Source organism: Eschscholzia californica, unplaced genomic scaffold, assembly GCF_041429995.1.
Source record: "Eschscholzia californica isolate CP2 unplaced genomic scaffold, dmEscCali1.0.p SCAF_2, whole genome shotgun sequence".
In the NCBI taxonomy this organism is placed as follows: Eukaryota; Viridiplantae; Streptophyta; class Magnoliopsida; order Ranunculales; family Papaveraceae; genus Eschscholzia; species Eschscholzia californica.
This window is the reverse complement of record NW_028238309.1, coordinates 14,629,026-14,636,075: the sequence shown is the minus strand read 5'-3', so window position 1 is coordinate 14,636,075 and position 7,050 is coordinate 14,629,026. Positions and strand designations below refer to the sequence as shown.

The following is a 7,050-nucleotide window of genomic DNA, read 5'->3' as shown; positions in this document are numbered from 1 at the left end:
CTTTAATGAAATTACTCGTCATGTATCTGTAAAATATTTATCAAATATATACCCTTGCGATATGCATATAAAACTAAAAATGAGTTATGAGAGTAATACTAATTTACTAGTTCAACAAAAAAAAAAAAAGAGTAATACTAATTTACTTTGGAGGCATAACTTACCTTTACCTTACCATAGAATGAATTTGATTTACACTCATATTAGTTTGCAATATTAACCCTTCAGTCATGATCATCTATGAAATTCTCATATCCTTCTTACAAGAAGAAAGAAGAAAGATAATAGAAATATAAATTAAGAGATAATAGACAAGAAGAAACTAGATTTGTATTCTTATGTTTGTAGAGAATTTCTCTACTTTGATACTTTGATTCATTGGTACATATTATTCATTAGCAAGAACCTCATTATATAGGCCTCTAGATGCGTTACATAGCCAATAGTGAGTCACACAGTAATGGTGCTTAAATACAAAGTAATGGTGAAAAACTTATGGTGGTGAGAGTTACAAAGTGTGGTGGTCATCCACCATAAACCAAATATTTATAGTTCAACAAAAAAAAAAAAAACCAAATATTTATAACAAGATCAAAATTATAAAAACATGCAGATATCACAGACTATATAGAATAGGTAAGAGTAAACCGATACTGATAAAAGGCATCGATGGACTCGTGTTGATTTCGTTTAAAGAAATTGACTAAGATGTGTTGCCCTCTCTTCTCTTGGATTGCCGAATGCGTGAGACTTTTGGGATTGTCTTTAACGGGATCATTTTTAACAAGAACAGGAGGTGCCTTTAAAACTTGCCAAAGTAATAAACAATCTTTGTATATTAATTATTCTAGTTTACAAGAGTGCAATCATGTCGAATTTCTCCATGTAATCGGGAATGTTTAGCTCCAACCCTTCCTAATTTAGTCATTGCAATAACAAAAGCTTGTTCAAAAGCCGTTTTATTCGCTGCGAAAGTATTCACAATATTTCTTGTTCTTAAATCAGTAAACAAGATTTGATAGGAACTAAACAAACCCATTCCTTTTTGAAGGTTTTTGAAGTAATTATTGTCGAATACTTGAGGCGTAAATGGATCCAGTATTGCTGCAAATCTTGGATCAACATCTAATGGACAAACATCACGAAGCTGCCTTGCGTAATCCAGGTTTAATGTCGGGTCAACTTGTTGGTTTGGTTTGAAATTTCGAATTCGATTCCAAAACCGATTACAGTGAGAGGCTCCAATTGTATGTAGCTTTGTCATAAATTAATTGGTAAAAACGGTTTCTTTTAGCTTTTGAAGTCCTAATGCGACTGATTCAAGAATAAAAGAGTAATTTCAATATACTTATTCCCTGATATAGGATTAAAATAGATTGAATGGAATACCTATTCAACAAATGAGGAAATTGGAAAATACAAAAGTAAAGTTGTATGAGTCTAATTCTTTTTTAAGATAAAATTGTCGAACTTGGTAAGATATTCATCAATTAGATTTAAAGTAAATCTAAGTGAAATCGGTTTTAAGTACCAGATTTAACGAATTAGAAAATTGAAGATATGAAAGAAATTCTTAGAAAATGTTAAAAATTTATATAAAAAATTCAAACTTAATTTTGTCTTACCAGATAATGCAACCATATCAATTTGCGAAAGTCCATTAGAAGCAAACATTTTATTAAGTTGGTCTAAACCAAAGTTTGGCTCCGGAAGATGATCTCCAACACTAGCTTATGTTGAAACTCGCCCGTCCAGTCTGCCTAATTCAACCTTGTACGACGGTCCGCCAGTCTGCCATGAATAAGCAATTTAACCCAAATTAGCAAAATTTTATAGTTAAGAAATATTAGCATTTACATAAAATAATACATAGAGGTAGACAACAAATATGAACTTGCCAGTTGCCATCAACCCTTGGTTGCAGTAGTAAGAGGTATAATTTTCGACCTTAGAGGTCAAGGGTTCGAGGCACACGCTGAATAATTAAAAAAAACAAATATGAACTTACCAAGGCAATAACATCTCTAGTAGCTAATGCCAAAATATCAGCACATGAGACCTTATTCTTACACCTTGGATCTTTATCAACAGCTTCTTTAGCTTTAATCACTGTATCGAATCCATCTCCGGTGAGCGATAGTCCTTCTGGGTGGTCTTTCTCCGCATCATTTTTTGCCGATCTTAGAAGAATGGAAGCATCACACCCCTAAAACGAAAACCAAAACCAAAAGAAAATGAGAAACAAAAAATGAAGAACAAGATTACCCAAACCACTAATTAAGTGAATGAATAATGAGATAAGGAAAAAGGAAAACTAACCCTGACAAAACAATCATGAAAGAAGAGTCTAAGGGTCCCAGGAGCAGTAGTGAAAGTCTGTTGGAACTTCTGTTTAACGGCATTTTGGACAATGGATTCGACATTGGGACAGGTATTGCTGTAGTAATTATATTGGAGAGATGAAGATTTGTTTAAAATAAGTAAGAGAAGAAGTGGGAGAAGAAAAGGATTTAGTAGACTGGTTTTAGGGATCTTCATAGTTAAGTAGAATTTTGATTTTGTTTTAGGGTAATTCAAAATTTGAAGGGGATTTATATAGAGAAAAGATTGAAAGGGTTAGTAAGATATGTTAAAATTATAAACTCAAAAGGTATTTATTTATTTATTCATTAAATTAGTGTTAGATGAGGTGGATTAGTGTTAGTAGTTAAGTAATTTGAGTGTTAATTCTAGTGGGATTAATGTACTAATTAGTGGGGTTAATGTACTAGTTAGTGGGTTAATGGATGAGTTAGTGGGATCATGTTAGTACTGGTCTTAGTTAATGGGTAGAATTTGAGTCTATAAATAGACCAATCTTTGTAGTTAATTAAATCATAAAATCAAGTCAAGTATTCAATTCAAGTTAAATATCTTCTTTAGTCTTATTTGTTTGTGCAAGTATTTTTAATTTCCAAAATTTGATTACTAACCGAATTACAAAATGAATGGATCAATCCAACCTCAGCTTCCGCGATTTTGTGGGAAAAATTTTGATCAATGGTGTATCCAAATGAAAGCATTGTTTGGCTTCCAGAAAATTTGGGAGGTTGTTGAATTTGGGTATGTAGAACCAGTTGATCAGGTAGCACATGAAGCTCTCTCTCAGGTCCAAAAAGATAGTTTGAGAGAGAACAGAAAGAAGGATAAGAAGGCATTGTTCTTTCTCTATCAAGCTGTTGATGAGATTGTCTTCGAGAAAATCTCAAGAGCCGAAACAGCTAAAGAAGTGTGGGATTTGTTGCAAAGATCCTACAAGGGTGATGAAAAGGTAAAAAATGTAAGGTTGCAGACTTTACGAGGTGAATTCAAATCTCTTAATATGATTAACTCTTAAAATATTTCTGATTATTTTTCTAGAGTCCAGTCTATTGTTAATCAATTGTGGGTTAATGGTGAAAAATTAATTGATCTACGTGTTATTGAGAAAATCATGAGAACATTGACAAGTCGTTTTGACTATGTTGTCGCTACAATTGAGGAAGGAAAAGACCTCTCAACTATATCAGTTGAAGGTTTGATGAGTTCATTATGTTCTCATGAACATAGGATGAACCAGAGAGCTGCTGCAGGGTCTATTGAACGAGCTTTTCAAAGCAAAGTGACTCTGCTTGAAAAAGGTGGTTCTAATGGTGAAGAGAGTCATGGTAAAGAACCAAAAAAATTTGGAAGGTATGACAAATCTAAAGTTAGATGTTTTCGTTGCAAAAAATTAGGTCATTATAAGTCAGAATGTAGAGTTTCCAAGAAATATTCAGAGCATGCTAACTTTGCTGAAGACGATGTAGAAGAGGGAGAAATTCTTTTATTAGCTTGCAGAATGGATGACGATCCGGATGAAAATTTAGATGAAGATTCAGATGAAGATTTAGATGATTATTCGGTAGAAAGTGATGAAGATGGAGTTTGGGACCGTCCGGTAAAAGAAGATCATCAAATAAAAATTGATACTGATGATGAGACAGTAGCTTCAGTTCAAATCTAGAATTATGTACCAGTTCAACTTACATTCAAGTTTTGTCAAGGTTTGATGACTACGTTGTAAGCAATGATAATAATGGGTCTAACGAAGATTTTTCAAGTGTTGTATCTTTTGCATATTGTAATCACACCAAACCTATCACTGTTAAAGAAGCTTTGAGTAGACAAATCAACTACCAGACCAAAAAGGGTGGATTAAAAATATAGACCTAGAAGCTTTGATTGTTAATGTAGAAGGGGATAAGGTCTGGGTCGTAACCTAACCCATCACAAGAAGCCTTAATTTTAACCCTATCCTCTCCAAAAAATCTAAATAACATTCTGAAACACAGTTCGATCTATCCACACAAATATAAAATTTCTAACTTTTTCATTTGTCCGCATAAAATTAGTGTTTGCATAAAATATTTAGTAATCATAAGATATTTAGTCGTCCATATACTGACCACTTTAAGATATATCAAAACTTCTTTTCACCAGGAGAAAACTTGGCCAATGTGATCCTATAGGCTTACTGCTAATTTGGTTCAAATAATTAACACCGAGCAAAGAACATCCGTAACATGCGCGGCACACGTTTTAGCTTTCTTGGTACTACATTTTGACATGTCTCACATGTCACTAATCTATTTAAGATCTTTTTAGTCAAGTCAGATTCGATGCCTAGGAATAATAAGTTCAAATTATGGTGGTCCCCCGCCACTCTGTCCTCTTCTTGGGCGGCTCTGACCCTATAATCCATTATTCCTAAGAGAGATGCTAGAATCACAAAAGATTTTGACGAAAAAAAGTTCCCAGCTGATGTGGCGGTTGTGATTTTCATATCTCAACGGCCTAGATTTGGTCAAAGTTTGAAACTACACCCGCCACATCAGTCGGGAATCTTTTTTTGTCAAAATCTTTTGTAACTTTATCATTTCCCTATTCCTAATGAACCGATTAGATTTTCCTGCCTTTCGAACAGGTTTTCTAAATTTATGTCAACAAAAATTATAAAGGTGTAGGTAGTTTGTAAGTCTCGCTCTTTAGGTTATTTTCAGAACAAAGTGGTCTTACTTCAGCTTGTTTTTTATATTTGACTCTGATAGACTCAGAAGTCAGCCCAATATAACCATTCATCTATAATCTATTATGCCCATGACAACAACAAATCAAACTTTAGACTAATTACATTCAGACTGTCACAAAAACAAACACCACCTAAGTAAACAAAAAACAAACACTACCTAAAGCAAACATCTATTATATAAAACGCAATGTTTTTTGCTGACTGGGACAAACCAAAAGATAAATCTAACTTGTGTTTTTTCTCAGATATTAGCCATTAGATCTCTTACCTACCTAAAAAAATACAATTCGTTCACCCACTCACTATCTATTATATAAAACGCAATGTTTTTTGCTGACTGGACAAACCAAAAGATAAATCTAACTGTCTGTTGTGTTTTTTCTCAGATATTAGCCATTAGATCTCTTACCTACCTAAAAAAAATACAATTCGTTCACCCACTCACTAAATCTATTATACAAACCCATGATAAATTTTAACCGTTCAATTCCCACAGTTAAATCTCAACCCTTAATTCTTATCTCAAATTATAACCACCATCATAAAATTAATGACAGATTAATTTTATACTAATGACCATTTTCACAATTTATTATCTCCATAACTTTTTCAATATTAATTGTATTTTAGGTTATGAAAACATAACCCTTAGATCTTAATCCTAAAATCTCCTTAAATCTTAACCCTTGATTTCTCCCTCATAACCTCTCTATCCCCATAATTTTCCAAAAAATAATTGTCTTTCAGTTATAAAAGAAGAAGATTAATGAATTTTATCTCCCAATCCTTTCTCTATATATACTTTCCTCCTATTGTCTTTCTTTCTTACACTTCTATCTCCCTCTTTCTTACCAAATTTCTCATTTGTTAGTAGAATAAATTTTTGTCGATGGTTCAACATTAGTTTTTCTTAGTTGATTTGGTATTAGCTTTTCTTAATTTTGTTAATATGTAATTAGTAATGTATGATTAATATATAAAATTCAGTATATATAGATCTTTTATTAATATTGTGTATTCTCCATAAGTTTACTGAAATATTTATTTGTAAATACAATTGTTGTATGGTAAATCTCATTCTCTCTGCATGTATCTCTTTCTCTATCGATCTACTTTATTTTCGATTTCTATGTTAATCTTTCTAAAGTGAAGAATTAATTTTTTTTATTAAAGTTTTGATTTTTAATCTTTTGTATCGTTTCTACTAGATTTGAAAATCATCTATTTTGAAGAGTTAGTTGGTATTCTTTCTCTGATTTTACAATTTAAATCTATTATCTTTTTTACTTTTCAAAAAAAAATTGAGATGAGTAAGAGCCAATTAGGTGGTAGTCTTATAATCTTTAAACAAGACTTTACAAATTATGTAAACAGATAGAAACGCATATATATATGAGTTAATTCCTATATGGCCCCCTACTTTGTGACCAGCTTCTTTTATGACCCCCTTTTTTCGTAAATTCAAATATGGCCCCCTATTTTCATGGAAATGTCCTAACTACCCTTCCTTTAAATCTTTTTTCAAAATAAAATAAAAAACAAACATAATTCCACCTCACTTCCCTCTCCACCACTTATCTCTCTCCACCTCACCTCTCTTCCCAAATCATCTTTCTCTCTCTCCAACTCACCTTTCTCTCTCTCCACCTCACTCTATCTTCTCCGATGAAGGTCGTCGGCTGAAAAATTTTCCGGCCGGCGAACTTCAACCTAAAAAAAAAAAAAAAAATTTTTTTTACTCTCATCTCCCTCTCTCTAAAAACTCCGGCGAAGGGAACCCCCTTCGCCGGAGTTTTTAGAGAGAAAGAGAGATGAGAGTAAAAAAAACTTTTTTTTTTTTTTTTAGGTTGAAGGTCGCCGGCCGGAAAATTTTTCGGCCGGCGACCTTCATCGGAGAAGATAGAGTGAGGTGGAGAGAGAGAGAGAGAGAGGTGAGGTGGAGAGAGAGAGAGAGAGAGGTG

At 32.9% G+C, this 7,050-nt stretch overlaps 1 pseudogene across 1 annotated transcript; it reads right to left on the bottom strand.

The window, feature by feature from the left end:
• Window positions 1-369: 369 nt before the first annotated feature.
• Window positions 370-2,596, bottom strand: LOC147556432 (peroxidase 16-like; annotated as a pseudogene). Its single transcript, XR_015235360.1, has 4 exons — window positions 2,320-2,596; window positions 2,009-2,206; window positions 1,625-1,791; window positions 370-1,256 (listed from the first exon to the last, which is right to left on the bottom strand). The product of XR_015235360.1 is annotated as a peroxidase 16-like (transcript).
• Between the last annotated feature and the right edge of the window lie 4,454 nt (window positions 2,597-7,050).